Below are 23686 nucleotides of genomic sequence, written 5' to 3'. Positions count from 1 at the left end.
TATAAGCCTTATAGGAAAGGAATCAGCATTTTTCTCCGACAGCACCTTAAAATTACCAGAGAGAGACCTGAGTCCTTGAAAGCAGGAGGGGAACCTACTGTGACTAATGAGTAGAAAGTCCCGTGGATGAAGTGTGTCAAGAAGTGAAGAGCCCATCCAAAGTTGACACTGAACGCATTCCCCTCCTCAAACAGCACAACCATCAGATTTCCATTTTTGGTAGGGTGACAGAAGTTCTGGAAAAGTCATTTTCATGAAAAATATAAGCACCTTATTTGCATATATGACAATGGCATTCTAGAAAAAAATAGAGTCCAGAAATATAAATTAGTTTAGAGAACAGCCAGAAGAAAAAAAAGCTATGCACCACATATATAAATCAATGCACAAAAAATAAGTCAAGGAAGACTGATCATCTCTTGGTCGTGCATACAACTGCAGACTTTCCCCAAGCACCATGCTCTTCGCTTTGGCTCTTCACCAATCCCATTGCTGTGGTGTTCACGAGCATTGGAGCATCATTACCCGCCTTGTATCAGGTTAGGCATTAGATTGAAGAAATAAATTTTGCCAGGTTGCTGTGCCTGGTATCAGCCAAGGGTCCTTTTCTAAGGCAGAAGCTCTCAAAGAAATGAAACCCTCCACTTTCTCTTCCAAGTAGAAATCATGACAATCTTGCCCCTTCCAATCCAAGTTTACTTTTCAGTCTAGACACTTATGCAACTTATAAAAGTCCTTTTATTTTTATGTAAAATATCAAGAAACAAGTCACTATTCAATCTCTTTACTTTATTGCAAATATATCAACAAAATTTAATATATGGGTGTAGATCACCTGAGTGGTAAGCTTCTCTGAAATGTTTCATGTAATTTAATGGAAACTAAGCTTTCAATCCACTTGGAATATAGTATTACCATTTTCAAAGTGTTTTCTTAGACACAACACTCAATCTCCCAACAAGCTGAATGATCTTAACCAAGATGATAATTAAAAGACCCCAAAGGTCATTCCAGTTAGCAGCTAACACTTTTATAATAGACGGATTTATCTCTGTATTTGGGAAGATTTCAGCATGTACAAATTGTGCCTTCATTCTTCAGTTCGGAATCCTGTTGTTTCTGAAAAGAGACTACTCTTATTCCTATGGTGAGTAAGATTGACCCTATTTTTATGTCTAGGGTAGTTCCTATGTGGGCACTTCAGTGTGTCTCACTGTATATGATGAGAGGAAATACTATAGTTAATTTTCTAACAAGTAGTAGCTTGAGCTGAGAAAATAAACCGAAGACAAATTACTATATCATTTTAAATAGACGATCCACCCCCAATTCCTTTCTTAATTATGTCAATGGCTGTTCATCAATATTGGGGGAAAAACAAGCCCATGCCCCACCATCCGGTTCTGCATGTCTCATAAGTCCCACCCTCTCCAGGCCTCCCACATTTCCATCTCAATCTCTCTGGATCAACCATGCACCCCTTCCTCCGATTTCTCCAACAGTCCATGCTTCCTTCCACCCAGGGGACTTCAAACATGCTGACCATCTATCTCCACTCCTTACCCCTAGATGTACCCTACCCTGTAACTGGTTAAAATCCTCTGCTCCTTCCTTCAGATTTCAGCTCTGTGATCAGGTCCTTCAGGAAAGCTCTAACTCAGCCTACTCACCAGGGGCCATTTTTTGATGTGTTTCTCTTTCATTGTACTATTTTTATACTTTTATAAATATCAATATTTATATTTATAAGTATATGTAATTTATAAATAATGTAATGTGAATATTATATTATTATTATATTATCAAAGCTATTTTAATTTTTTTGTGCGATTGATAAATATCATGGTCCCCATTCCATGAGGCAAAACCCATAACTTTTTGTGTCACATCTCCTGGCACATAGTGTTCAATAAATATATTTATTCAAGAAACTGAATGTTTTATGAGTTCCCAGGTTGGCAAACACATGGAGGTGCTAGGAAAGTGGCATGCTTGGAGAGCATGGAAGCTTCTTGTCCTTTCCCATACCTTGCTCTATGCATCCCTTCCATCTGGCTGTTCCTGAACTATATCCTTTCATATTAAACTGATACTCTAGATTTTTGCATCGATATTCATAAGTGAGATTGAGCTAAAGCTTTCTTTGAAATTTAAAGAAGATAATTTGGATTCTTCTCTGTCCTATGAAACAGTTCATATAGAGCATCATGGTGGAATGAGCTTTCCCAGGAATCTCTCCCCTCCACCAGACAATGAAAAAGACATTTGTACTCCAACAGAGGGCATCCAAACACAACACGAAAAGAAGTCTGAGAGACCCACACAGCCATACGACAGAGGGCAGAGAGGCTGGAACCCGCCTCGGAGGAGGTGGAATGGGGTAAGAAAACTTTGCCACCTCCCCCAAAAGACTGGGATCCAGGACAGCAGGGGGCCTCCAAGAGGGAAGGAATGGGGGAGGGCACATTTGTTCACAGGAACAACAAAGATCCCCAAGAGCCCTCACAGCCAAGGGGAAAGCCCCTACAGAGGTGAAAGCTAACTCGGGGATGACCTTATCAGGCCAACACCCCAGGAGAGCAGATAGCAAGGGCAGAGTGAGAAAACCCTAAGAGTCTGCAGAAGAAAATGCCGTTCCCCACCCCCACCCCCCCCAATCCCCCAGCACCAGCTCCAGTGCCCAGGATCTGGGTGGAACACAGAGGGCTCAGAATACACAGCTCTTGACCCCCACCCAGTGGAAATTGGTGGTAAATGCGACCAAATAATACCACGATGCACAACACAGAGCCACGCCCTCTAGCAATATCAAAAATTATATTAAATATCCAGACCAGAGAGAAAATGACAAGTACCCAGAAATCAGTCCCGAGGACACAGAAATATGTAATCTAAATGATGGAAAATTCAAAATAGCTATCATAAAAAAACTCAGTGAGTTAAAAGAGAATGTAGAGAAACAATTCAATGCATTCAGGAGCTACTTCAAAAGAGATTGAAACTATAAAGAAGAACCAATCAGAAATGTTGGAGATGAAAGACACAAAGGAAGAGATAAAACAAACTATGGATTCCCTAAATGCTTGAGCAGACATCATAGAGAAGCGAATTAGCTTAATCAAGGATAGGTTATTGAAATGCTCCAGATAAAGGAGGAGAGAGAACTAAGACTAAAAAGAAATCAAGAAAGTCTCCGAGAAATATCGAAGTCAAGTAGGAAATGCAACATAAGAATTATAGGTATTCGGGGGCTGGCCCCGTGGCCGAGTGGTTAAGTTCGCGCGCTCCGCTGCAGGCGGCCCAGTGTTTCGTCGGTTCGAATCCTGGGCGCGGACATGGCACTGCTCGTCAGACCACGCTGAGGCAGCGTCCCACATGCCACAACTAGAGGAACCCACAACGAAGAATACACAACTATGTACCGGGGAGCTTTGGGGAGAAAAAGGAAAAAAATAAAATCTTAAAAAAAAAAAAAAAAAAAAAAAAAAAAAAAAAAAAAAGAATTATAGGTATTCAAGAGGGAGCAAAGAAGGGGAATGGAGCAGAAAGCTTGTTCAAAGAAATAATAACAGAGAACTTCCCTAACCTGAGGAAGGAGATGGAAATCCATGTGGAAGAGGCTATCAGATGTCCAAAATGTGTCAATGTAAAAAGACCTACTGCAAGGCATATAGTTGTGAAACTGGCAAAAGTGAATGACAAAGAAAAAATACTAAGGGCAGCAAGGCAGAAGAAAATAACCTACAAAGGAACCCCTATCAGGCTTTTAGTGGATTTCTCTGCAGAAACCTTACAGGCTAGGAGAGACTGGAATGACATATTCAAATCTTTGAAGGACAAAAACTTTCAGGCAAGAATATTCTATGCAGCAAAAATATCCTTCAGATATGATGGAGAAATAAAAACTTTCCCAGATAAACAAAAGCTAAGGGAGTTTGCAGCCATGAGACCCGCCCCCCCCCCCCCCCCACACACACACAAGAAGTCCTCAAGAAGGTCCTCATAGCTGGAAAAAAAAAAGGGAAGAGAAAGGGGTTAAAAAGCACAGAGTAACGAGATAAATAGGTAGACAAAATTGTAAAATTCTAGCTATACATCAGAACAAGTTAGCAAATACTCAAGAATAGCATTAAAGATAAAGGGAAGGAAAACACCAAAAACAAAGAAAATCTTGTCATTTTAACCACAAGCTGACAACACAAGATGGAATAAGATGTGAGAAAAACAACTTAGGAGTGGAAGGGGAAAGGGACCAAATCAGTTTAGTCTAAGGAAATAAGAGACGATCAGAAAATGGACTATCTTATGTATGAGATTTTGAATACAAACCTCAGGGTAACCACTAAACAGAAAAGCAGAACAGAGACACAAATAATGAATAAGGCAAAAACAAAGAAACACAACATAAAAAACTACATAACTGAATTGGCAGACCAAAATACACAGGATGAGAAACAAAGGAAAAGCAAGAGAACTGGAAAACAAGTGATAAAATGCCAGCATTAAGTCCTCATATATCGATAATCACCCTAAATGTAAATAGATTGAATTCTCCAATAAAAAGAGTGGTGAGATGGAGTAGAGAATAAGACCCAACAATATGCTGCCTCTGGGAAACACATCTCAGCTCTAACAACAAACACAGGCTAAGAGTGAAGGGATGGAAGACAATACTCCAAACTAATGGCAAACAAAAGAAAGCAGGTGTCGCAACACTTATGTCAGACAAAGTAGGCTTTGAGATAATACAGGTAAAGAGAGAAAAAGAGGGGCAGTATATAATGATCAAAGGGACACTCCACCAACAAGACATAACACTCATAAATATCTACACACCCAACACAGCAGCACCAAAGTACATAAAGCAACTATTAACAAACCTAAAAGAAGACACTAACAATAACACAATAATAGTAGGGGACCTCAACACACCACTCACATCAATGGATAGCTCATCCAGACAGAAAGTCAACAAGGAAACAGTGGAATTAAATGAAATCTAGACCAGTTGGACTTAGTAAACATATATAGAACACTCCATCCAAAAACAGCAGAATACACATTCTTCTCAAGTGCACAGGGAACATTCTCAAGGATTGACCATATTTTGGGAAACAAGGCAAGCCTCAATAAATTTAAGCAGATTGAAATAATAACAAGCATCTTTTCCAATCACAATGCTATGAAACTAGAAATTAATTACAAGACAAAACTGAGAAAGGGACAAAGATGTGGAGACTAAACAGGCTTGTGAACAACAAATGGATCATTGGAGAAATTAAAGGAGAGATCAAAAAATATCTAGAGCCAAATGAAAATGAAAACATACCATACCAACTCATGTGGGATGCAGCAAAAGCCATGTTAAGAGGGAAATTCACGGCCATACAAGCTCACTTTAACAAACAAGAAAAATCCCAAATAAGCAATCTCAAACTACACCTAATTGAATTAGAAAAAGGAGAACAAACAAAGCCCAAAGTCTGCAGAAAGAAAGAATAAAAACCAGAGCATAAATAAATGCTATTGAAACAAAAAAGGCAGTAGAAAGGATCAATATAACAAAGAGCTGGTTTTTTGAGAAGATAAACAAAATTGACAAACCCCTAGCCAGATTTACAAAGAGAAAAAGCTCTGATAAATAAAATTAGGAATGAAAGAGGAGAGATAACAATGGATACCACAGAAATACCATGGATTATAAGAGAATACTACAAAAAGCTATATGCTAACAAAATGGACAATCTAGAGGAAATGGATAAATTCTTAGACTCTTACAACCTCCCAAAGCTGAACCAAGAAGAAATAGATAATCTGAAGAGACCAATCACAAGTAAAGAGACAGAAACAGTAATCAAAAGCATCCCAAAAAATAAAAGCCCAGAACCAGACAACTTCCCTGGAGAATTCTACCAAACTTTCAGAGAGGATTTAATACCTATCCTTCTCAAGCTATTCCAAAAGCTTAGTGAAGATGGAATGCTTCCTAATACATTCTATGAGGCCAACATCACTCTGATACCAAAGCCTGACAAGGACAACACAAAAAAGGAAAACTACAGGGCAATATTGCTGATGAACATAGATGCAAAAATCCTCAAAAAATATTGGCAACCAAAATACAGCAATTTGTCAAAAAGATCATACATCGTGATCAAGTGGGATTTATACCAGGGACACAGGGATGGTTCAACATCCACAAATCAATCAAAGTGATGCACCACATTAACAAAATGAGGAATAAAAACCACATGATCATCTCAATAGATGCCGAGAAAGCATTTGACAAGATCCAAAAGCCGCTTATGATAAAAACTCTTAACAAAATGGGGATAGAAGGAAATTACCTCAACATAATAAAGACCATATGTGACAAACCCCACAGCCAATACCATACTTAATGGGGAAAAACTGAACATCATCCCTCTGAGAATAGGAAAAAGACAAGGATGCCCACTATCACCACTCTTATTCAACACAGTCCTGGAGGGTTTGGCCGGAGCAATTAGGCAAGAGAAAGGAATAAAAGGAATCCAAATAGGCAGTGAAGAAGTGAAACTCTCGCTGTTCTCAGACCACATGATCTTACATAGAGAAAACCCTGAAGAATCCATCAGAAAACTATTAGAAATAATTAACAACTACAGTAAAGTTGCAGGGTACAAAATCAACTTACAAAATTCAGTTGCATTTCTATACTCTAATAACGAACTTACAGAAAGAGAACTCAAGAATACAATTCCACTTACAATCACAACAAAAAGAATAAAGTATCTAGGAAAAAATTTAACTACGGAGGTAAAGGACTTATACACTGAAAACTATAAGACATTATTGAAAAAAGTTGAAGAAGACTTAAAGAGATGGAAAGACATTCCATACACATGGATTAGAAGAATAAACATAGTTAAAATGTTCATACTACCCAAAGCAATCTAAAGATTCAATGCAATCCCAATCAGAATTCCAATGACATTCTTCGTGGAAATAGAACAAAGAATCCTAATATTTATGTGGGGCAACCAAAGACACTGAATTGCAAAAGCAGTACTGAGAAAAAAGAACAAAGCTGGAAGCATCACACTCCCTGACTTCAAAATGTACTACAAAGCCATAGCGATCAAAACAGCATGGTACTGGTACAAAAACAGACTCACAGATGAACGGAACAGAACTGAAAGCCCAGAAATAAAACCGCACAACTATGGACAGCTGATCTTCAACAAAGATGCCAAGAACATACAAAGAAGACAAGATAGTCTCTTCAATAAATGATGTTGGTAAAACTGGATAGCTACTTGCAAAAGAATGAAAGTAGACCAGTATCTCACACCATACACAACAATAAACTCAAAATGAATCAACGACTTGAACATAAGTCCTGAAATCATAAAACTCCTGGAAGATAATATAGGTAGTACACTCCTTGACTTCAAACTTAAAGGGTCTTTTCGAGTGCCATGTCTTCTCAGACAGGGGAAACAAAAGAAAAAATAAACAAGTGGGACTTCATCAGACTAAAGAGCTTCTGCAAAGCAAAAGAAACTAGGATCAAAACAAAAAGACAACCCACCAACTAGGAGAAAATATTTGCAAATCATATATCTGATAAGGGGTTAATCTCTGTAATATACAAGGAACTCACACAACTGAGCAACAAATAAACAAACAGCCCAATCAAAACATGAGCAGAGGAGATGAACAGACATTTTTCCAAAGAAGATAGACAGATGGCCAATAAACACATGAAAAGATGTTCAACATCACTAATCACCAGGGAAATGCAAATAAAAACTACACTAAGATACCACCTTACACCTATTAAAATGGCTCTAACCACTAAGACTAAAGATAACAAATGTTGGAGAGGATGTGGAGAGAAGAGAAGCCTCATACACTGCTGGTGGGAATGCAAACTGGTGCAACCACTATGGAAAACAGTATGGAGATTCCTCAAATAACTAAAAATAGAAATACCACATGACCCAGCTATCCCACTACTGGGTATCTACCCAAACAACTTGAAATCAACAATCCAAAATAACACATGCGCCCCTATGTTCACTGTAGCACTATTCACAATAGCCAAGACATGGAAACAATCCAAGTGCCCATCAACTGATGACTGGGTAAAGAAGATGTGGTATATATACACAATGGAATACCACTCAGCCATAAAAAAAGACGAAATCATCCCATTAGCGACAACATGGTTGGACCTGGAGGGAATTATGCTGAGTGAAATAAGCCAGACTGAGAAAGACAAACACCATATGATTTCACTCATATGTGGAATATAAACAAACACGTCGACAAAGAAAACAGTTTAGTGGTTACCAGAGGAAGGAGGGTGGGGAGTGGGCACACAGGGTGAAGGGGCACACTTATGTGGTGACAGACAAGAAGTAACGTACAACCGAAATTTCACAATGGTCTAAGCTATTACGAGCTCAGTAAAAAAAAGAACAATTTTTAATGTAATCTACATAAAGAATATAAAACAAATTTTAATGAGGGAGACTCTAAGAAGGATGATTACAATATATAAAGAGATGCTTCTTTCCAGTAAAGACATTGAAGGAGAATACTAGCATAAATCAGAGGGAAATCTAATTAATATTGGCTCTAAAGAAGAAAAATTATGTGATTTTGTTGCAGGGGAGAAAGACTTGTGTAGAGATTGATTTACTGGTTCTATGATCCCTGGTGTTTTGCTTGGTCATTTATATAAAAATGACTCATTCGTCCCTTCAAGCAACAAAAGCTCAATCTCACATTCAAAACTGTCTGCAGCACAATTGTTGCTCCAACATTTGGACTTGAAAGAAAACATTTACAAACGTGCGTATGACAGATATTTTCCTCTAACCTGCCTTCTTACTCAGGACCAATAAACATCCTATTTGTATACCCCAAAGCTAGAAGACATAGGAAACTGAGCTGAGCTGTGTTACTCAGGTAGGCATAATAATCTAGAGGTACTAATAACATGAAAACGCCAAAATCATGATAAAAACTGAAGTTACCAACCTTTACTTTGCTTTTCACTGAAATCTTGACTTTCAGAATTTACATCCTTTGTTTTCTGTGAAACTGATGAGTGTCTAAGACGTGGGTGTCTTGGAGTAAAGTGAGTGAAGTTACAGTAACTGACTCAGAAACCACCACTCAAGATGCTGCACTAAAGTGAAGAGGAGTCCTAAAAATGGGGTGTGGAACACGGGTGGAGCCACTCTTCATGGGAGGAAGCAGGAATTCCTTCTCTCCCAAGTGAGAGAAAATAAACTTAAAAAACAAATGAGAATTTTAGAATAAATTTGACCAAATTTTGAGTTAGTTACTGTGAACACAATTCAAGGATTTCTGCTAGAAAATCTTTTTCAGGTAATTCCTCATTCTATTTTAGTTTTTAGTCTATATTTTGGTATAGACTACCAAACCTCTTCTAGTATTTTCCAAGTGCTACTGTTCCTCTTCTGAGATTTATTAGTTAGAGTAGGCTGATTGTTGCCATAAACAACCCACGGACCGCCGTGGCTTAAACCAACAAAGATGTCTTTCTCGCTTAGGTCACAATCGATGCAGACTGAGTGAGTCGAAGGGTGGTCCATTCCCCACAATAATTGAAGGACCAGCCTCCTTCCAGCTGCTGGCCCTGCTGGACTCTATGTAGCAACTAAACCTCAGAGTCCTACACTGGATTCTCTAGATGCAGACCGGAAAATAAGCAAAATGTGAGAGGGATCTGCAGGTTCTCATGGGAAGAGTGTGGGCCAGGCCTTTTATCCACATGCCATTGGTCTGAACCCAGTCAAATACAAGGGGGTTGGGAAATTTAGAAAGGCAAAATACCAAGGAAGAGAATTTTGAACAGCTAGCCAGCCAGTGTCTGTCACAGTGTCCCACATTTCCTGGTCCATGTTGCCTGTTCTGGGATGTCATTTCTTTGCTTCAAGGATATATTTCTCAATCTCTATTGAAGGACTTGCTGAAAGTTGACTTCACTTGCAATTATTTGCCCATATTTTGTCCATAAGTATATTTTTTCCAACCAATGTGCTCTGTGAAATGCTTGCCTCTGTCTGGCTCTGACAACCTTCTGCTGTGAGTCTGCCGGATGCATATTCTTGCTCTGCGGTGAGTAAACAGTACTTGAAACATCCTCTTAGGCAGAAGAAAGGGAACTAAATATGGCCTTTATCTCCCATTGAGTAGAAAAGCCCAATAAAAGTGCCACCAGTTGCAACAACCACAAAGCCTTCCTTCCTAACCCTTTTATAGCCTCATTTTACAAAAAGTTACGAATATTTGTGTTTGTTTATTTGTTTTTACCTGAGACATCTGGGAACCTCTACTCTTCAAGCGTGATTCTTCCTTCTCCAGTGTACTGCTTCCCCAGGTACAAAAAGTCCTGATACAGAAAAGCCTCAAAGGAATCTGAGTTTCCTGGATGAACCTCCCTGGCATCTCAAAAAGCTTCGCTTGCATTTCTGTATATTCAGCTCAGTGGGGTAGTTAACCCAAACCTTTGCACTTTTTTCCCAACCAGAGAAATGGGAAAAGAACTGCACTTTAATTTTATTCCAATGATAAGAAAATTAAAGTTACTTTACATTAAAAACCTTAATATGGTCTGAAAATCTCAACAAATGTTTTAATCATCTGAAATGACTTTAATGGATTTTTCTGTAGTATGCCATTAATACAAATCCATTTTGTTTTATTGAGGTCAAACTATACTCCCTGGTCTTGTTCCCTAGGAAAAGGAAATTAGGTAAAAATTAGCTCACTGTGGTTGCATTCACTTTACATTGCTGCAGAAAGGAGAGGACTGAGCACAGGGCAGCCTGAAACCTCGAGAAAATCAGGCACTTTGTATTAGGCCAGAGTTCCTGTATGTAAGGAGAAAATAAGAAAGTGGGGAAGACAATCTACAAATAAATGGGTCAAAGAATCATTGAAGGTAGAGGTGATTGACTTTTGGAGGCTTTTCTAAAAAAATTAGCATGTCTTATGTGTAAATGTGTTAATTACTAAGCCACACCGAAAGTCAACTTGGAGTGCTCCATTTCCCTACATCCTCTTTAGCTACCAGTGGAGCTAACTACAAATATTTATTTTCTTCCTATGGGTGTCATTTTCTAAGAGCTTTAAGCCTACTTTATCATTTCATTTACAAGTTACTTACATACTATACATGCACATAGTACAAATATGTAAGGCACAATGATGCTTTACATGGTACAAATATATAAATGCATGATACATCTGCTTAACACACATATATAGGCATAAACACACACAAATCAAGACCACACACCTATGCAGGATATTGGAGGATAGTTTTAGCTTTCTCAAGCTCCATTTTATCTTCCCTCTAGTTGGAAAGGCTGGAAAACCTAAAACTAAATATTTAGACTCTCTTGAATCTAAGATTCTTGATGCAAACTAGGTTATGCCAATTGAATGCACCTATGTGAAATTTGGAGACAAAGAAAAGTGAAAGAATTGTCCTGTTCCATTTTGGTTCTTTCTGCTGGTAAGCAATACATGGAAATGGGAGTTGCTTTCTGTAGCGATGATCCGGGGTCTGTTCACCAGCTGTGTGGGTGTTAAGAAATGGTTGTGTCAGCTTCCTCTGGCTTTCTGCTCCTTGGATCACAGCTATGGGCCCACTCTGCAGATTCCTGGGTGATGAGAGGCGGTCATCTACAGCAGCAGCTTCATTACAGATCTGCTTCATTATAGACTAATCTTGGGATAACAGGTACAGGGTGTGCCCTTGAACTCATGGCACCATTTATTTACAGCATTAGAGGTGGTAGCTCCCTTAAGTCAATTATGAACTCTTCTGGAAGTCATTCCTGGAGGCCCATCTTAGAACCCACTTCTTCCTTCTAATAATTTATAAGCATAAAACCTCCTGTATAAGATTCCTCTCTAATTAAAGGCATGGAATGTTTTCATTCTTGCGCTGAACCCTGACTGATGCAATGTATGACATTTTATGTAATTTTCAGTGTATTCAGCTGTTCTCTGTCTAGTCCATTTCCCTATATCTGTTACACCTCATGCAACTCCCTACAAGTCTGCTCACATTTTCCCTGAAAATAATTAGGTCCCCTCCAAAGCTCTACAACCAGTCTCAGTCATTGTCCAAGGAGTATGTCTAGGGACGTCTTTGTCAGAGACCATCCTCTCCCAAGTCTTTCAAATTTCAGTTTAGTCTCATGCTTTTTGCTGCATCCCTGTTTATATGCCATCTGTCTCAACCCCGATGACACTTTCATGCTCAAGATATTTAATAATACATATTTTCCACAATTTTTATGTGGTTATATTTTTCCTCTCATCTTGGGTAAATATCAATTTTACAATAAATCCCTCTACTTTGGATTTATGGAAAAAGAATAACAACAACAATAACAAAGTTGTTCCATATGATCTCCATTCCCTTTGTGGGAGAAATTAACCAATCAAAAAAGTGAATCAATGATTCAGAATTAGATCCAGGAAGGGCTATATTAAAAAAAAGTTTGCATTTCTCCTCTCTCCTTGGAATGTCATCAGGGATTTTTCTACATCGTTATCCTTCCCTTCTACTCCTGGAAAGACTCACAGGGACAGAACTTGTCAACACCATGAGCTAAGACTCCTGTGACAGACTATCAGAGAGCAAAGCCTCTGTTGCCTTCCGGCCCCCATGCCATGACCATGGGGGTGGAGTTTCAAGACTAAGATGCTACCTGTACAGCAGAGTGAGAGCAGCATCTCCAAGGAGCAATGGTGGAGTAGAAGTACATTATGGCTCCTGGAAACCTCCATGACAGTCACTCATTTTATTTTATAGTGAAGCAAAGTATTCCTTTCTTTGGGTAAGTGCCTCTTTCTCACCCCATGCTACCTTGTTGGAGCTATCACTGACAATATCCCACTACATCCTACCCACAAGGCGGTCTTTGATTCAAGTTAGGCCAGTCATCTTCTCTCTCCCAGGTGTTTGAAAACTGACTGGAGACCCACAGGGACTGAAAACATTGGGACAAAGGCATCCATTGTCAGCACTCTCCGAGATCTCCTGTGAACCTTTGCTTCCTTCTCATTCTCAGGCCTGTTTGTTTTTGTGAGCATTTCTTTTGATTTTGTGAGTTCCCTAGTACATCGTAATAAGCCCTCTTTTATTTAAATGTTTTAGACTGAACTTTGTTTCTTTTCAACCAGAGGACCCTAACCAATCCTCCCCTCCCCTAACCCATCTCTCCCCGCCTCCCTTCTTTTCCTTTCATACGGTCGAACTGACTCTTCACAGGAGCTTAATATTGCTGGGTAAAAGCATCCCGTCATTCATTCATTCAACAAACATAGAATGAGATTCTACTAAATGACACATGCAAGGAAAACAAAGATGGAAAAAAATACTGCCTTCAGGCAGCCCATATTCTAGCAAGGGATAATGCAATACAACATAAAGTTCAGAGAAAGAATTATCAGCAGAAACAAGAACTGAACTCTTGGAAAGAGTTTAGGCATTTTACCAGATGGAAAATAATCAGGGAGTACACTCCAGGCAAAGAAAGGAAATTTGGCAAAAGCAGGAAGGAGTCTTGCCTTTGGGAACTGCTAGACAAAGTGTTAAACTAGAACCTGGATTCAAATTGGGACGTGATGGAAAATTGGATTGAATGGGAAAAATAGCCAGATCAGTAAACCAGATTATCCACTCAGAATACAACAGAGAGATGATAATACAGACATACTGCTAGATGCCCTCTCCCCCATATTCCTTTTCCCTTCTCTTAATATTAGCATTCACAATTTTAAACTGGACACAGCAACGCACAGAATAAAGAATCCACTTGCCAGCTTCTCTTAATAGCTAGATGTAGCCATGTGACTGAATTCTGGCCAATGGAAGTGAGCAAAAGTCATGTGTGCAGTTTGGGGATCATGCTTGTAAAAGGAAGGAGCTAGGGGCCGGCCCTGTGGCATAATGGTTAAATTTGGCACACTCCACTTCTGCAGCCCAGGTTCACGGGTTTGGACCTTCACCACTCATCAGCCATGCTGTGGAGGCAACCCACATATAAAACAGAGGAAGATTGGCACAGATGTTAACTCAAGGTTAATCTTCCTCAGCAAAAAAAAAAAAAAGGAAGGAGCTTGCCCTCTCCTTCCCTTCTTCTCCTTCTACTGGAAATGTAAACATAGTGATGGGGAGGCAACTTAGACCATCTAATGAGAGCAGCACCCTGAGGATGGGGAGCAAGTAGATTGAAGATTCCTGGTCCCCAGCTCCATGGAGCTTTCACACATCCATGAACTCATTACACTTGGACTGTTACACAAAAATGAATATCAGGGGCCGACCCCATGGCTGAGTGGTTAAGTTCGTGCACTCCACTTCAGCTGCCCAGGGTTTCACTGGTTCAAATCCTGGGCACAGACATAGCACCATTCATCAGGCCATGCTGAGACGGTGCCCCACATGCCACAACTAGAAGGACCCACAACTAAAAATACACAACAATGTACTGGGGGGCTTTGGGGAGAAAAAGGAAAAATAAAATCTTTAAAAAAATAAATATCAGCTTTTATCCAGTTTAACTAATGTATAGTGGCCGCATGTCACAGCAGGAGAATCAATAATGGTACCTAACTGGTCACATAACTGTAACCAGAGGACTTAAGGATAGAAAGTAAAACAATTACAATTAAATTTATGCTTTGGAACAGGGTTCAGCCAACTATGGCTTGCAAACCAAAGTCAGCCCACTCTTGTTTCTGCATGACCCATGAAGAAGATGGCTTTACATTTTTAAATGGCTGGAAAAAAATCAGAAGAATAATATTTCATGACATGTGAAAAATTATATAAAATTCAGTGCCTATAAAAAACATTTTCTTGGAATACAGCATGTTCATTCATTTATGTATTGTTTATAGCCGCTCACACTCTACAACAGCCTGGTTGAATAGTTGCAACAGAGATCATATGGCCCACAGTCTAAGATATTTATTGTCTGGCCCTTTATACAAAAAGTTTGCCAATTTCTGTTTCAGATGAGTACCTCAATGGATGTACCAAATTTACTGAACAATAAAAAGAATAAAATCAAATAAGAGCCAATCTGGGGAGGGATGTCAGCATCATGGCAAAGTGAATTGTTCCCTTTGTCTCTTCTCTCTAAGTTAAAATTAAACAGACATTCATTAACCAACAGAAGATTCCCTACACAGCACAACAGGACACCTGAGAGATCCATGCAGCCATACATCTGAAACTGGGTGGACTGGATCCCTGGGAGGCAGTGGAACTAGGTGAGCACACCCCTCCCCCTCCCCGGTGGCAGCAATCCAGGTTGTGGATCCTCACACAGCAGCTGGCATTTCTGTAAGAGGTGACAAGGGCAGCCTGGCATGCACAAGAATGCTTTTGTAGTGGTAGCCTGGCCTGCGAGCACCCACTGTGCTGCAGCAGCCCCATCCATGAGAATGCTCCCTGCCAAGTGGTGGAGGCTCAGCCCCTGCAAAGGAACCCTGCCCAGCAAGCACAGCAGCTCAGCCAAACTGCTCACGAGTGCAGAGCTGACCCACATGTAAAAGAAAGTGCCTCTCCCCTCCAGCATAGCACAGAACCTCAGCTGGTCCCCTGCCAACCACAGTGGTCTGGCCCTCATGAAAGCAACCTGCTGGTAGAGCACAGAGGCCTGGCCTGTGCATACATGTGTGAACACCAAGTGGCTGTGGCCAGCCTATGCAAATGCAGAGCAGCCCTACTGGCACAACTTCCAGAAGACAGGTTGGGACCAAAAACCACAGATCCTGCCCCCTACCCAAGAGGTGGCAGATGGAATCTGCTACCTGATCTACCACAAATGCACTGACAAAGGATCAATTCATCAAACACCATGAAGAACTACAGCAATGCGTCACAGCAGAAGGAAAATGACAAGTCTCCAGAAATAAATCCTGAAGTCACAGAAATTTATGATTTAAATAACAGAGAATACAAAATAGTTCTCATAAGGAAACTCAAGAAGAATCAAGAAAACTCAGAAAAATAGTTCAATGAGCTCAGGAATAAAATTAATGAGCAGAAAGAATACTTCAACAAAGAGATTGGAGCTCTAAAAAAAACCAAATAGAAATTCTGGAGATGAAGAACACAATTAATGAGATAAAAAAAATAATCTAGAAACCATAAAAAATAAAGCTGACAATATTGAGGACAGAATTAGTGATTTAGTGGATAGAAATATAGAAATGCTTCAGGTGGAGGAGGAGAGAGAACTAAGATTTAAAAAATAAAGGAAGAAACTCTTTAAGAAATATCTTACTCAATTAGGAAAAGCAACATAAGGATTATAGGTATTCCAGAGGGAGAAATGAAGAAGAAAGGAGCAGAGGGCTTGTTCAAAGAAATAACAGTTGAGAACTTCCCAAACCTGGGGAAAGGACTAGACTTACAAGTACACGAAGCCAATGGAACTCCTAATTCCATCAATGCAAAAAGACCTTCTCCAAAGCATATAATAGTAAAACTGGCAAAAGTCAACAACAAAGAAAAATATTAAGGACAGCTAGGCAGAAGAAAAGAGTCTATGAAGGAACACCTATCAGGCTTTCAGCAGATTTCTCAGCAAAAATGTTATAGTCTAGGAGAGAATGGAATAGTTATATTCAAATAACTGAAAGACGAAAACTTTCAGCCAAGAATACTCCATCCAGTGAAACTATCCTTCAGATATGATGCAGAAAAAAAAAGCTTCCCCAGATAAACAAAAGCTAAGGGAGTTTGTCACCACTAGGCCTGCCTTACAAGAAACGTTGGAAACAGCCCTCCCATCTGAAACTAAAAAGCAAAAGCTTACAAAACCTTGAGGAAGGAGATGAATAAACAGATAAAATTTAAAAAAAGGTTAGTAAATACTTAATTATGAAATAAAAGATAAAGGGAAGGAAAGCATCAAAAATAACTATAAACACTTCCATTCAGTCACAAACTCACAACACAACAAAGAACAATTTGTGACAACTCAGAAAGGGAAGAGGAAGGGGAAGGAACCTGCTTAAGCTAACAGAGATAAGAGGCTATCAGAAAATGGACTATCTCATCTATGAGATCCTTCATACAAACCTCATGGTAACCACTAAACAAAAAATCAGAGCAGAGTCACAAATTGTAAATAAAGAGAAAACTGCCAAAGTCAAATGGCAGTCAGAAACAAGTGAAAAGAAAAAGTGAAATATAGAACAACCAGAAGACAAGAGATAAAATGGTGGTATAAAGCCTTCATATATCAATAACCACTCTAAATGTAAATGGATTGAATTCTCCAATCAAAACACACAGAGTGGCATGATGGATTAAAAAACAAGACCCAACAATATGCTGCCTCCAGGAAGCACATCACAGCTCTAAAGATAAACATAGGCTCAGAGTGAAGGGATGGAAGATACTCCAAGCAAATGGCAAGCAAAAGAATGCAGCTGTTGGCTTACTTATATGGGGCAAAGCAGACTTCAAGATAAAAAAGACAAAGGGGGCAGTGTATAATGATAAAAGGGACATTCCACCAAGAAGACATAACACTTATAAATATATATGCACCTAACACAGGAGCAACAAAGTACATAAATCAACTGTTAACAGACCTAAAAGGAGAAATTAACAGCAACACAATAATAGTAGGGGACCACAACACCCCACTTACATCAATGGGTAGATAATCCAGACAGAAAATCCACAAGGAAACAGTAGCCTTAAATGAAATACTAGACCAGATGGACTTAATAGATATATAGAGAACATTCCATCCAAAAACAGCAGAATACATATTCTTCTCAAGTGCACATGGAACATACTCAAAGATAGACCACATTTTGGGAAACAAGGCAAACAATAAATTTAAGAAGGTTGAAATCATATCAAGCATCTTTTCTGACCACAATGCTATGAAACTAGAAATCAACTACAAGAAAAAAGCTACAAAAGACACAAATATGTGGAGACTGAACAATCATTAGATCAATGAAGAAATCAAAGGAGAACTCAAAAATACCTGGACACAAATGAAAATGAAAACACAACATAGCAAATTATGGAATACATCAAAATCTCTACTAAGAGGAAAATTTATAGCAATACAGGCCTACTTCAACAAACAAGAAAAATCTCAAATATGTAATCTTAAACTACACCTAACAGGACTACAAAAGGAAGAACAAAAAGAAAAGCCCAAAGTCAGCAGAATGAGGGAAATAATAAAAACTAGAGCAGAAATAAATGAAATATAGAGACTAAAAAAACAATAGAAAGGGTCAATGAAAGTAAAAGCTAGTTCTTTGAGAAGATAAACAAAACTAACAAACCCATAGCCAGACTCACTAAGAAAAAAAGAGAGAAGCCTCAAATAAATAAAGTTAGAAATGAAAAAGAAGAAATTACATGGATACCACAGAAATACAAAGCACTATAAGAGAATATTATGAAAAACTATATGCCAACAAATTGGAAAACCTAGAAGAAATGGATAAATTCTTAGACTCATACAACCTACCAAAACTGAATCAAGAAGAAACAGAGAATCTGAATAGACCAATCACAAGTAAAGAGGTTGAAATAGTAATCAAAAACAAAAGTTCAGGACCAGATGGCTTCTCTGGAGAATGCTACCGAACATTCAAAGTATATTTGACACCTACTCTCTCAAACTAGTCTGAAAAATCGAAGAAGACAGAACGCTTCCTAACTCTTTCTATGAGGCCAACAATACCCTGATCTCAGAACTAGACGAGGACACAACAAAGAAGGAAAATTAAAGGTCAATATTGCTGATAAACATAGATGCAAAAATCCTTAACAAAATATTGGCAACTTGAATACAGCAATACATTAAAAGGATCACACACCATGATCAAGTTGGATTTATTCCAGGGATGTAGAGATGGTTCAACATCTGCAAATCAGTCAATGTGATACACCATATTAACAAAATGAGGAATAAAATTCACACGATCATCTCAAAAGATGCAGAGAAAGCATTTAACAAGATCCAGCAATAGAAGAGCTCAATAAAATGGGTATAGAAGGAAAGTACCTCAACATAATAAAGGCCATATAGGACAAACCCACAGCCAGCACCATACTCGGTGGGAAAAAACTGAAAGCTATCCCTCTGAGAACAGGAACAAGACAAAGCTGCCCAGTCTCACCACTCCTATTTAACATAGTACTGGAGGTTTGAGCCAGAGCAATCAGGCAAGAAAAAGAGATAAAATGTATCCAAATTGGAAAGGAAGAGTTAAAAGTCTTGCTGTTTGTGGATGACATGATTCTATACATAGAAAACCCTAAAGAATCCACCAGAAAACTATTAGAAATAATCAACAACTACAGCAAAGTTGCAGTGTACAAAATCAGCCTACAAAAATCAGTTGCATTTCTATACACTAAGAATGAACTCACAGAAAGAGAACTCGAGAACACAATCCCATTTACAATCACAACAAAAAGAATAAAATATCTAGTAATAAATTTAACCAAGGAGGTGAAAGACCTATACAATGAAAACTATCAGACATTGAAAGAAATTGAAGAAGACATAAAGAAATGGAAAGATACTCTATCCTCCTGGATTGAAAGAATAAACATAGTTAAAATGTCCGTATTGCCTAAAGCAACCTACAGATTCAATACAATCCCAATCAGAATCCTAATGACATTCTTCACAGAAATAGAACAAAGAATTCTAAAATTTATATGGAACAAGAGAAGACCCTTAATAGCCAAAGGAATCCTGAGAAAAAAGAACGAAGCTGGAGGCATCAAAATCCCTGACTTCAAAATACACTACAAAGCTATACTGGCACATGGTACTGGCACAAAAACAGACACACAGATCAATGGAACAGAATTGAAAGCTTGGAGATAAAACCACACATCTGTAGACAGCTAATCTTTGACAAAGGAGCCAAGAACATACAATGGAGAAACGAAAGTCTCTTCAATAAATGGTGTTGGGAAAACTGGACAGCCACATGCAAAAGAATGAAAGTAAAGCTTTATCTTACACCGTACATAAAAATTAACTCAAAATGGATTAAAGACTTGAATGTAAGACCTGAAACCATAAAACTCCTAGAAGAAAATAGAGGTAGTACACTCTTTGACATCAGTCTTAGCAGCATCTTTTCGAATACCATGTCTACTCAGGCAAGGGAAACAAAAGAAAAAATTAACAAATGGGACTACATCAAACTAAAAAACTTCAAGGCAAAATAAGCCACAAACAAAACGAAAAGACAATCCACTGACTGGGAGAAAATATTTGCAAATCATATATCTCACAAGGGATGCAAATCATATATCTGACAAGGGGTTAATTTCTAAAATATATAAATACCTCATACAACTCAACAACAAAAAAAGCAAACAACCTGATCAAAAATGGGCAGAGGATATGAACAGACATTTTTGCAAAGAAGATAGACAGTTGACCGACAGGCACATGAAAAGATGTTCAACATCACTAATTATCAAGGAGATGCAAATCAAAACTACAGTAAGATATCACCTTACACCTGTCAGAATGTCAATTATTACCAAGACAAAAAATAAATATGGGAGAGGATGTGGAGAAAAGGGAACCCTCATAGACTGCTGGTGGGAATGCAAACTGATGCAGTCACTATGGAAAAAAGCATGGAGATTTCTCAAAAAATTAAAATTAGAAATACCATATGGTCCAGCTGTGCTACTACTGGGTATTTATCCAAAGAACTTGAAATCAACAATTCAAAGAGATCTATTCACCCCTCTGTCAACTGCAGCATTATTCACAACAGCCAAGATGTGGAAGCAACCTAAGTGCCCATCAACTGATGAATGGATAAAGAAGACATGGTATATATATACAATGGAATACTACTCTGCCATAAAAAAGACAAAACTGTCCCATTTGCAACAACATGGATGGACCTTGAGGGTATTATGTTAAGTGAAATAAGCCCAACAGAGAAAGAAAAACACTGTATGGTTTCACTCATATGTGGAAGATAAACACACAGAAAAAGAGAACAGATTAGTGGTTACCCAAGGGGAAGGGCATGGAGGTGTAGGCAAAAGGGGTAAAGAGGCACATGTGTATGGTGATGGATTAAAACTAGACTATTGGTGGTGAGCACGATGCAGTCTATCCAGAAACTGATATTTAATAATGTACACCTGAAATTACACAATGTTATAAACCAATATGACCTCAATAAAATAGTTAAGAGAAGAAAAAGAAGAAGAGCCAATCAGAAGGCTACCCAGTGGCCTAGATAAAACAGAGAGAGGTGGCCAAACCAAATTGGTAGCTGTAAAGATAAACATAGTTAGTGAAATTAATGCAATTGAGAAATTTCATCCCAACAGAGGTATTGAGGTCATAGTGGAATATATCTTTCTTTAAAATTCTATGTGTATGACAAACTGTTAAAAGAAAAACCTTTGCCCTATTCAAAGTTGATACTGTCAAACCTCTGCTAGGGATCTATCGGGGAAGCCCAAATCCATTACTATTTAGCCTCTCTCAGCTTTACCAACATTTATTTTCATTCCTATATATTTAAGTCCAAACTTGATCCTCTGAAGGAATTTCTCCTTCCTTCGTCTTAAGTGACAAGACTTCTAAAACATGTCTTCCCATCTCCTCTTACACAAGCAGCGAGACAAACACTATGCCATCCTCGGATGTTTTTGTTGGTGCCCTGTTTCTTTCAGACTTCAAAAAATAACTGTTGTTCTCAGTTTCAAAACTTATACTCATTGCCATAAAAACCTGATATTTGTGGAAAACTGGAACTACATAAATATTAATTTACACCATCGTCCATGTACATTCTACTTTTTTATAAATAATAGCTAATAATAGCTGAAAATAGATATTTTTAATCAACTGAGATCAATCAATAAAGTTTCATTTTGGCCTCCTAATCAACGGTTAGACAAAAGCAAAGCACATGTACTTCCTCCCACCGCTGTAGCTTTGATGCTTCATTTACACAGACATGACTCGAAATCAGAAAGAGGCTGTATTTCAGACCCACCTGAGATGATGCAGATATTGCTGCAGTTCGTCCATTCATTGATTCATTCATCCATTAGCAAACATTTACTACATGTCTATTATGTTCCGGGAGTGATGTCACACACTAGGAACACCAGACAGATAGGGCTCTTTTCCTTAGAGAGCACATGGTTCAGTGAGAGATCCAGTCAACAGGCTGCCAACATGGTATGATGGATGCTGAGCTGTAGAATGGGGTAATGGATACAGAGAAAAGAAGTACCTAGTCCTGGTTGGGGGAGAGGGTAGAAGGCTTCCTGTTGGAAGTGATGTCTAAGCTGAGGCCTTGAGTCTGAATGAGGGTTTTCCACGAGAAAAGGGAAGAGTTGGGGAAAGGAACAGCATGTAGACAGACTGGGAAGAGAGACCATTAAAGAACAAATGGCCCCTGTGCATCCTACGTGTGGTCAGACTCTACCATCAGTGATACGGGCCACTCTTAATCTTCTTTCTCCCATTATGGTCGGAAAATGCACTACTTTTGGAGATGTGCTCAGGGACGGCAGTTGTTCCCCTCCTCCACTCCCCCACCCCCGCTGCCAGATACACCAATGTTTCAGTAAGTAGGAGAAGCTCCATGTGGCTGAAAATCAAAGCATGAGGAGGGAGAAAAGCAACGACAAGGACTGCAGAGTGCCTGATACCATTTGGGATTTCTGTTTCTTGGCCCTTGCTTAGCCTTGACACCAATCCATTTGACTAATGAGTCCCTGAGGCATCCATTCTTGTTCATTGCCTGGTCAATAGTAGCTGGTAGCTGTCGCTGATACTATGGTTGTGCTTTTCAGCTCCGCACTCACCAAGAGACAGACCCATTGAGTCTGGTTACAATACTGCAGAGCACCATGCAATGCTATGCAGGGGCTGACGTGTAACATGTATGCACCTGCAATGTGCTCTCGGTTTTGGCTTTTCCCTTGAAGGAAGTGTGAGTAGAATGCTTTCTCTGTGAGCCACATAGCCAGGCTCTTGTTTCTCCGATCTTCCAAAACGAGATGGAAAAACATGAAAGAGAATGCAAATCGTTGCTTTTTTTAATCACAAGGCAGCATTAACAGGAAACTAACCTAGTTCACTTAATTACATTTCCTACTTTGTACCCAACTTGAAGAAAAAAAACCATGCATCATTGTTACAAATATTATTGTGTTTGACCTGTTTTTCTCCTACTACAACATTTAAATATTCTACTTCCTTTCCTCCTACCTATGGTACAACGATGTGTATTGTTCCTGAGTGATGTTTTCCATAACAAGTGGAGGAAAAAACATAAATTAAGAATTTCCTCACCAAGGATTTTAAAATAACAGAACGATTACTGAAAATTGGTTCATAGTTGCTGGCATCGTGACAAGTTTAATTCAGAAACCGTCCAGGGCTTAGGAAATGTTATTGGTGACTTCTCATCGGACTTTCTCAGCAGACGCTAATCAAATACCATTTTCATTTGATGGATCTGTGGGTTCAGCCTTCTGTGCGTTGATGTGGAAAGAAACACAGCTTCCTTCTCTTAATGGTTTGAGACAACCTAGATGCAAGTGATCAAAACAGTTATTCATAGAACTTTCAAGTGG

The sequence above is a fragment of the Equus przewalskii genome, chromosome 29 (assembly GCF_037783145.1).
Source record: "Equus przewalskii isolate Varuska chromosome 29, EquPr2, whole genome shotgun sequence".
In the NCBI taxonomy this organism is placed as follows: domain Eukaryota; kingdom Metazoa; phylum Chordata; class Mammalia; order Perissodactyla; family Equidae; genus Equus; species Equus przewalskii.
Note: the sequence above shows the minus strand (reverse complement) of the source record.